The 10,451-nt window shown below is 36.3% G+C and overlaps 1 protein-coding gene across 1 annotated transcript in view; it reads right to left on the bottom strand.

Moving 5' to 3' along the window:
- Positions 1 to 2,421: 2,421 nt before the first annotated feature.
- The window catches only part of LOC134673254 (DNA repair protein XRCC4-like), a 161,831-nt gene continuing 153,801 nt past the window's right edge, over positions 2,422 to 10,451 (bottom strand). Inside the window, exon 2 of the mRNA XM_063531218.1 lies at positions 2,422 to 2,437. The gene's annotated coding sequence lies outside the window, so the exon portion shown is untranslated. The remainder of the gene's footprint in view (positions 2,438 to 10,451) is intronic.

The following is a 10,451-nucleotide window of genomic DNA, read 5'->3' as shown; positions in this document are numbered from 1 at the left end:
TTAATGTTATATCCTTATTTTATATCAATATTAAAACCGTAGCCGATTTTAAGATTGAAGAGCGGCGGCTTTCATTCTGGGAAGAATAAATACGAAATCCCATAAGTAAAAAATATAGGTATGCCTACGTAATTTTCCGTTAAGTTACGAAGATTTTTTAGGAGATACGACGAAATTACGCTTATATTGTATAGAATCTGAATAGGGAACTTTATCTACATATCCACACATTGAAAAGTATCAATTAAAATAGAGTTAAATCAAGAAAATTCTGCTGCTGTTTTGATGGCCCACGCAGTTTATACATCATAATTTTATAGCAAATTTGACGTGCAAACGTGGGCTATCAATTCGCTGCATACTTTTCTTTGTCTAACCTAACTCTACATTATATTTACTCTTCGGCCATGCTGAATGGAATAAGACCACGTAAGAAGCAACCCACTTTGTCCTTCCCGGGCTTACAACTATTACAAGCTGAGACAAATTAATACCATGTCGGTTTGATTACGAACGGACGGACAGTTAGGAGCATAGTAGACGACCGTTTCTCCATAGGTGCTATTCATAAATTACGTCATTTCAAATTAGGGGGGGGGGGGTCTGGACATCGGATGACGGTAGCATGAAGTAGGAAATGGGGTCATTTGAAGCATGGTTTTTGGATGATTATAGGGGGGGGGTCAAAAATCGTCAAAAATCGATGACGTAATTTATGGACAGCCCCATACGAATGTAGTCCCCATTTTCCTCCCTGGGTATAGACATATAGTTTTAGTAGTATTGTAGTGTAGTGTATAGTTTGTAGTGTTTAGTTTGAAAATATATTATTATAATGTGTATGCTAGTTTTGAGGCCTGAAATAAAGATTTTCATTCATTCATTATGGATAGTATATTTTTATATAATTAATTGTACATTTATTAACTACAGGTATGCGCTTTCGTTTGGCTTTTTCCGATTTAATATTTACCATTATAAAATTAGGTATTCGTGATACATGTAGGTTTCAGATATAAGTAGGTATTCAAAAGTGTTAATTATAAATTTTGGTACAAATGTGTCTATGCATATAAAATGTATTTATATACCTACCAGATTTTGATATTTATGTGAAGCAATGTACACATAAGTACTAATTCTAAATATATAGCTATCTATATTTAAACTTAGGACACCCTAAAATGTCTATCTGTACAAGGATTAGGGTTAGTTCTGGTTAAGTACTTACACTTTTTATAAAGTAGGTACCTAGGTACTTTTCTTTTTCATTTTAACATTTTCCTTTAGTTTTCCTATGAATTTATGTACCTACATCAAATCCAGGCGATATTAAATAAAGCGATTTAAAAATATACTCTGTATCTCACGCATACATGTCAAGTTTATTTATCAATTTTATTTACATGTATGCCATGGACACGCATGTGTCTATCATTTGGCATTTTGTACTTTATTACAAGCCGTTAAAGTTGATATTCAAATGCTCATTTTCCAGTCTATTTTTTCTGTTACCGACCCAATATTTAAGCATTGCACGACCGCTTCCAAGGTTGAGTTTTTATAAATCTTTTTTTAACACTTTTACTGTCCATGTATTGTTCTCGTAATATGGAACAATTAATAATAGATACAACATAATTAAATATTTATCATGCAAAATTATTACCTATTTGACTTTTAAAAGACAATTCCATCGGCCAACATAAGAAAACAACTCAAAATTAATTTGCATTATTTTCGTAAGAAAAATCCAAAAATCATCTAAAACCAAAGTTCAAAACAAGTATAAGGAGGTAGGTTCCTATATTGCAATGAGTTTGTGTTATAGCCTGGGAAGTAGTGTCATAAGGTGCAAATTTTGGTATCAGATGAATTCACTTAGCACAGATGTAATATACGTAAAGCTAAGCTAATTGAGCCCGGTAGACATCCGCCACCCCCTGGCAGTAATGGATTCAAGCTTTGAACTCCTTTTTAACCCCCTTAGAGGATGAATTTTTAAAAACGCTGAAATTACTTTTCTTGTATTCTAATAATATGCGCATATAAAAAGTTTCAAGCCCCACACTCGAAAAAAATGTTGATCTCCATACAAATTTTCAACCCCTATTTCACCACCTTAGGGGATAAATTTTCAAAAACGCTGAAGTTAGTTTTCTTGTATTTTAATAATATATCTTATAACGAAGTTTGAAATTCCTAGCTTAAAATAAAACATGAACTCCATATAAACTTTCGTCCCCTTTTTAACCCCCTTAGGGGTTGAATTTTTCAAAATCGCTTCTTATCTCTTGTACACATTATAAATGTAACCTGGTGTGCAAATTTTAACTTTCTAGCAATTGTATTTTCGGCTGATAATATTAATAATTGAATAAAAAATTGCAAAACGATTTTGATTTGTTCGTCAATATTTTTGTTTTTTTCTATTAAACTGTACATTAAATGTCTCAAAAATGAATTCCTTATGCCCGATTTATCTGGAAATGATACCAAACTCGAGGTGGTAGGTAAATAGAAGCCGATATGCAGCGTGTAACTTTGGATGCCCCCCTGCTTGTGCTTACCCACCAGGGGGTGGCGTTTGGCTACCGGGCTGGATTGGCTTAGCTTTACGTATACTACATCTGTGCCAAGTGAATTCATCCGATACCAAAATTTGCACGTCCCATACATTGGGTGACACTGCTTACCTCACTATTATGAGAAATATATTTTATTTAATATTTTGTTTTTTACCTTGTAAAAGTTTACCAACCCAAAGGAAACTTAAACAATGCAGCCCCCGCCAAAACCGTTCAATTTCCGAACCGTGCAAACTTGCCAGCCTCAAAAATTCCGTTATTATTTCTATCGAGAAGATTCCGAATTCGAAATAACGACGCCCCGGAGCGCGGCGCCGGGAAAGTTCCATGAAAGTTCTTAACCCTTATCTTGGCAAGGCTCAAAATATCTTAAATATAAACATTTTTTTAGTTTTTTGTCACCTATTGAGCATACTAGACTATTAAAAAATAAGAAAAAAAATCCAGGATTTTCCAGTTTCGGAAAATCATATGTATCATATTTGATACAATGCCAATAACTCGACAAAATAGTTACCTACTTTTTAGAAGAAAAATGAAGATTTTAATAAAAATAAAACATGTAATGCAACAGAAATTAGCATTTACGGCTAATTAAACGCAATCTAAAGCATCAGATGACTATTAAACCTGTAAAAATAAATTATATCTACGAATACCTGATCACATGGGCGGAAAATTAGATCCCGTAAAGTTTCAAAAAAGTCGTCAGCAAAAAGTTGAGTAAAATATGAAAAGTAAACAAATAATTAAAATTAAAAAAAATACATTTTTTTTTACTTTTGGGCCATTTTTTGCCATACACATATTTTTCCGTGCTACGGGCTACGGCGTAGCAATAATGCTACAGCCTACGAATATATAGTTAAATAACATCTAGTACTTAAAAAATCTAAGTATAATAACTAAATAATACGACAACTAATATTAAATAATTGAAGCATGTTTTGTAACCCCACAAAAATTAAAAAATCATGTAAAAATATTTTGACGATGACTTGGCAATGTATTAAATGTAATACAATCCTTTCGATATGTACATTTCTGAGTTCTTGGCAGTGTATCAAATATAATACATAACAGTTTCATGTAAAGTTCTGTGTATTAAATGTTTTTAAATTCGAAGGTATTGTAAATATGTATGCACTAAGAGACAGTTAAGATATCAATATGTAGATTATGGAAAAATATATACTAACATAAGAAATAAATGCAAAACTTCCAGTACGAACCGAAATCTATTGTTTCCGCGGCGCCATGTTGATTATTACTAATTAATTTACAATGACACTCGTGTCAATTATTTTTTTCTATAAGTAAGGAGGCTAGCTCGACATATTGATGGCAGAATTATTGTGTTAGGTAATAAAGTGAACCTGCTAGATTTTTTTAAGTTCCATGTATCACGGGTGTTACGATGCCAAGATAAGGGTTAACCTCATTAAATATCCAATAATTCACGAATTTATGTCTTAATTTACATAAGGAAAAGATAAAGACAAGACGACCCTCCGCCATTTTTATTTTTTAACGAGGGGTTTGTGATTTCGCTCGCTCAGCGCGCGGTCTATTGCTCGATTTCGGCCATTTTTGGAACCCCTTCGAATTTGGAGTGCATTATTTATTGCGAACGCGGTATTATTATATTGTGGCGGTGGTTTTTTTCGTATTGCGAATATTAGGGTTGGTACAAATATATCAGATTGAAATTTAATGACATTACTATCATTACTTTAAAGAAATGACATTTCCCTTAAATAATAGCAAAATTAAGTACATATTTCAAAAGGTTTTGAAATGTTTGTATGCCACATATAATAATTACATATTTTAAGTATCACACGAGTAATGCACGTGCTACCTAGAGTTTATTCGTGTACTCTAGTAATAATGTAATTTGGTAAACGGCGAGAGAACTAAAGTCTTAAAACAAGGCCCAGGCGGTAAGCAAGCCTTAAGTTATTAATACTTCCATATGTTGGTTCGTAGCGAAACTCAGTTTAACGGGCCAGGCGGAGAAGGTAGCACACATAGGAGTGTGCCTACGATTTTTTTTTGTTAGCCTAGGGGCCCGATTCGGATTTTGAAATAGACATCTATTAGACATCTTTTAGACATCACCAAGATATGATAAAGATATGTTTAAGATCTAACCTGTCAAATTTGACATTTGCGCGATTCTGGAGATACTCTTGAACGATTTCCACAGGATATGACTTAGAGATCCAATTCACATCTAATAGATATCTTACTCTATCTAACGTAAAAGTGACATTGGTTGCCCGAATTGCGCTGCAAAAGAGAACTAGTAGATATCTGAACTATAACGTATCTAGAATGGATCTAGTACGTGTCGTCTCTTGTGAGTATCTTGAAGTTCGAATACGGCAGTAGCTAGTACAAGTATAGTGTCCCATGCACTGCTGGGCAAACCTTTGCGAGTATTACATACCTATATGTAAAAATAAACTAAATCAGTGGCTCTGTGAGCTGTAGACTTTGCGATAAGCTTAAAACATTTAAAAATAAAAAATACTTCGTTGAGTCATTATCAAAGCGAACTCACAGTGTTCTTAAGTGCCATAATTTTATCATCATCATCATCATCATCTCAGCCATAAGACGTCCACTGCTGAACATAGGCCTCCCCCTTGGACCTCCATTCGTACCGGTTGGAAGCCACCCGCATCCAGCGTCTTCCGGCGGCTTTAACAAGGTCGTCCGTCCAACCCGGACCCGGGTATGTCCTTAAACTACGTCGGACCCGGGTATGTCCTTAAACTACGTCCAGGACCCGGATATGTCTTGAAACTACGTCCAAGACCACCGGTGGACGGGCAGCAGCGTCCCTCAAATTCGGTGTACTCGACTGCGATCGCCAACCCGCCTGCCAAGCGTGGCGATTATGGCATTCACCCCCCATCATGCAGAGCACAATCATAATTTTATAGACCCTATAATTTTTTTTTAAATATTGAAAAAAAAAAATTACGATCGGGTGAGATATGCGACTTGTCGAGGAGAACATCCTGGCACACGAAAGTATTTTTGCCCAAGCTGAAAAGGTAACTCTCATGACATTTTGTGAGTGAGTGAGGTTCGATCATTAAATAGATTTTTTGTCGATCAGTTTTTGTTTTATTTTTTCAAAATGGCGGATTCAGTTTAAAGCTTTCCTCGCGAGGTCTACAGCTCACAGAGGCACTAATTTATTTATGTTTATGTAAGTATTATTAAATTTATGAAGATTTATGGTAAGTAATTAAAAAAAAAGTAACTTTATTAGTGTACAGTGAGCTGCTAAATTGCATGGAGAAATTATGAATGAATTCATTCATAAAGTCGTTGCCATTTGCCATCCATTTTTGCCGCTGATTTTCACTCTTCATAGTCGTAGTTTTGAGCGACCAATTTTCACTTCCAACATTATCGGTTAGTCGGCATCTGTCGGAGCAAGTTGTGCCATCTCAGGTAATAAGTAAGCTACTGTTTCAGCTTAAACGATCAGACTTGCCGCGCAAACAAGGCGGGCCGCTAGTGGCGGGGTGTGGGGATATCGATAAAAAACTTTGGCGAAAATTACCTACAAAAAAAAAACGTTAAATTAAAAAAAATACCTAAGATGTGTACCTATATAGTAGTAAAGTTATTAATGTTTTTTATTGAGTAATACTAATAATAAGTAAGCTACTGTTTCAGCTTAAACAATCAGACTTGCCGCGCAAACAAGGCGGGCCGCTAGTGGCGGGGTGTTGCGATATCGATAAATCTTGTCTGTAAAAATTAAAAAAAAATACACGTTACTTAACTAAAAAAAAAATTTTTACCTTAGATAGGTACTTTATTTAAGTACTGTGGCGCAACGACTGAAGTTGATTTTGGCCTCCGACACCAAAGACCGCCATGCTACTCTGTCCAGTCGACGGCGCCGAGTTCGCTAAGGTCTTTCTGCACTTCGTCTCTCCAACAATACCTACCTAGGGCTTCCAGACGGTCTTCAGGCACGTGGAACTCCAGACCAGAGTATGTACGCCCTCCAGACTGCGCGATCTTCCCCCATCCGGACTACGTGCCCGAGCCATCAAATATACTTAACCACCATACAAGAAAAATTGGCAATCACATTTGAATCAACGGTATTATAAAATAAAATTGAAATTGTTTCATTTTAAAATCGAACGCAAGTGCAATGCAAGGTAAATAAATACTTGATATAATTTTTAAATGATACAAGATATATACACGCGATTTTACTCATTGCTATGATCATCTTTTACTATAGCTGTAAATATCTCTAAAAATCTGTAAATAAAATCCTGACCTCCATACATTTGTCATATTTAACATAAGTATAGATAGCCTGATATTTTTATTGCGATTTCAGGGTTGCTCTCTACAGAAGTTACTTACAGTAGGTACTTATGAGTAAACTACGCTCCGTAATTTAATTTCTTTATCATCTAATCTAATCTAAAATAAGGGGGCTTATTCATAAAACTTTACGGGCCTGATTTAGTAAAATTATCCTTAGTTTTATCCTTTTCTTACAAATACAATGAGTCAAAATGAAAAATAAGGACAAACGATTATTATTTATTAGCTAATTGAGGTTTGTAGCGCGTTTATGAATAAGGGGGTAAAACATTACACCCCGTAACTATCGATATTGCTGTCGTCCCAACCCTAGTCCCGGTCAGGCCGAGTTATACTTTCTTCGGCCATAAGTCCGGTCTTGGTCGGCAACTTGCGATTTATTGAATACCGTCCATAGTTGCGGATTACAGTTTGTCTTGGCAGAATGCGAAATTAGCGATATTGTTTGAATATTTGTCGATAAATCGTCGAGACGACTTGGAAGTTACTTGGATTGTTCGGTTTTCATTTGAAGGGGACAGTTTTGATTTTAAGCGTGAAGATTTCTATAGCGGTTAATAATTGTGGACAGGAATGATCAAATTATTACGTGGGGCTCTTGGAATGACAATATTGTTTATCAACAAACGCCAATCGAAAAGTTTTTTACTGCTTTTGCCATAGGTAAGTCCAGTCTTAGGCCTATGTCCAGCAGTGGACGTCCTCTGGCTGATATGATGATGATGATGATGATGATGATTAAAGTCTTAGTTTTCTAAAAACAATTGTATATTAGACATACAGTAAGGGGCAGAGATAACTACCATTACCTTCCTAATAGTGTTAGACCAAGAAAAGTCTGCAGCGATTTTGATAGCCCGCGCAATGCAAGTGTTATTTTAAACTACAAACGTCTATGAAATGATGACGTATAAATAACACTTGCACTGCGTGGGCTATCAAAATCACTGCAGACTTTTCTTGGTCTAACTCCATAAAATTGTAAGTACGTGCGTACACTCACAACGTTGTTTTAGAAACTAAACTGCAAAACGTAATTCAAGACCAAAAAAAGTAAGACAATGTTGCCACTGCAATAATTTGTTTGTAAAATAGTAAATTCCTTTTGATAAATTAATCACGCTAAGATAATTTAGTTATTAGTAATTTTACTCCTATCATTTAAAAAAGTACTTTTATACTTATTTTTACTTAAATACAAGACGCCCTAGTAAAAAAGTGGCAGCATTTTCAACTTTTTTGGTCTTGAATTACGCTTTGCAGTATAGTTTAACATAACCCTCCTTGCCTCGTTTAAAAACGGCCCCCATACAATGTGACTTCGCAAATCCATTCACGAGCCAAGGAAGTTCTTAATATATTCCCTCAAGTGTGCCGGAAGGAGCTGTGTGCCTTATTTAGCGGGGGTATACAATTCTCATTCTCAGAACACGGCAATGTCTAGACTGGTTTTTTTGTTATTTTTTTTTTTTTTATTAGAGATAAATCACAATTACATAATATTTTGATCCAAGAGCATCGTTTTTTTTTTATTATTATGAATGGGCTTACTCATGGCCACAGACTAGCCGAGGCGTAGACTTGGCCTACGATGGAGCGAGCTCGCCCAGAAGGTGCCTGCGCACTCTTGATTTGAAGGTTGCCGGGTTATAAGAACACGGAAATATAGACGCCGGCAAGAATTCCATTCCTTGGCAGTGCGCATAAGGAAAGTAGAAGCAAAGCGCTTCGTGCGAATTGGTGGAATATCTACCAAGACCATCTATCGTTAAACCAGAATGGTTTGTCTTGATACTCCATTCCGCTGTACTTAAATAATTAAATATACAATAGACACTTAAAACACATCTAATTCGTAAACAGCATAATGAATATAACGATTGCAAAAAATTACAAGCTAAGTAAGTATATTCAAAAATTTAAAATTTAGGTAACATAGGAGGAAAATTTAAAAAACACGCCGAATTCACGCCGATAACACGCCGCCGCCGATCGTTTTTTAATCGGCTCACACGCCTAATATTAATATAGTTGTAGTTTGTTATTTGATTGATCGCTGCGTGACTAAGGCCTCTGGTGCCCAAGGCTGGAATCAAACCAGCGTCCTCTGCGATCGCGGCAGATGCCTAAAACTGTTCGGCCCTGGGTCACAGCGGCATGTGTCAAATTTTTCCCTGGTATACCTACCTATGCAGTTTCTTAAGGGCTTATAGCGCCCTCTACCGCTCTACCGCGCTATGGCGCTTCTACTTATAAAACCGGGCAAGTGCGAGTCGGACTCGCGCACGAAGGGTTCCGTACCACAATGCAAAAAAAAAAAAGCAAAAAAAAAACGGTCACCCATCCAAGTATGACCACTCCCGACGTTGCTTAACTTTGGTCAAAAATCACGTTTGTTGTATGGGAGCCCCATTTAAATCTTTATTTTATTGTTTTAAGTATATGTTGTTATAGCGGCAACAGAAATACATCATCTGTGAAAATTTCAACTGTCTAGCTATCACGGTTCGTGAGATACAGCCTGGTGACAGACGGACGGACGGACGGACGGACGGACGGACAGCGAAGTCTTAGTAATAGGGTCCCGTTTTACCCTTTGGGTACGGAACCCTAAAAATAACACTTGAAGTTAAAAAAAATTAATAAACACAGTATTTTTCGTTAGTTTTAAGAGCTTTGTTATAGAAACCCCCTGTAAGGCACAACCAGTGTGTGACGTCACACCGGAACGGGTAAGACTTCCGGCAAAACATAAATCGTAGAATTTGGCAACCGCGCCTGAGACGGGCTCACAATTGCTTTGTCTTAGTTCGCTATTGCTTATGCTGGCATTGTTCAACCGTGTACAACAAACTACTTATACATACCGGGTGTGGCCTGTAATATGAGCAAAAAATTAAACTGTAGGCTGTACTCCTCATACTGATCAACATTTGTTCAGCAACTTTTAAAAATAACTTGTAGTTTGATTTTTTATACACTTTAAAGGTTATTCAAAGACGCAATGTATTGCGAATTTTATTATGTTTAAGGCTTGACAAGCAATGCCAATCACAATGATATGGCGTGGCGATGGCGTCCGTTGAAGATAATATTTATTTTGTATGAAAAATAGGGACACTAAATACTTCATAATTTTTAAAAGTTGTTGAAAAAAAGTGTCGCCGTCTGAGGAGTACATGTATCTTTTAATTATAGGCTCATGTTACAGGCCACACCCGGTATAACACATAACACCATCTCGACACAATGCGAATTTTAATTCGTTTGTGGTTAGCATTCCGACTGAACATCTAGCGACCTTCACCAAGGAGGAGTTTTGGCCGAAGGGTGTCAAGTTTCGGCGGTTCCGCGGCCGGCTCCCTGACACTGCGGGGTTGCGTAATGCATCGCAACCATAATGTGATTTGTATTGTGTAGTTTTAAAATATATTTTTATAATATGTATGCTAGTTTAAGGTTATGTATGAGCCACTATTAAGTAGTTGC

This window comes from Cydia fagiglandana, chromosome 18 (assembly GCF_963556715.1).
Source record: "Cydia fagiglandana chromosome 18, ilCydFagi1.1, whole genome shotgun sequence".
NCBI lineage: Eukaryota > Metazoa > Arthropoda > Insecta > Lepidoptera > Tortricidae > Cydia > Cydia fagiglandana.
Note: the sequence above shows the minus strand (reverse complement) of the source record. Positions and strands in the feature narration are given on the sequence as shown.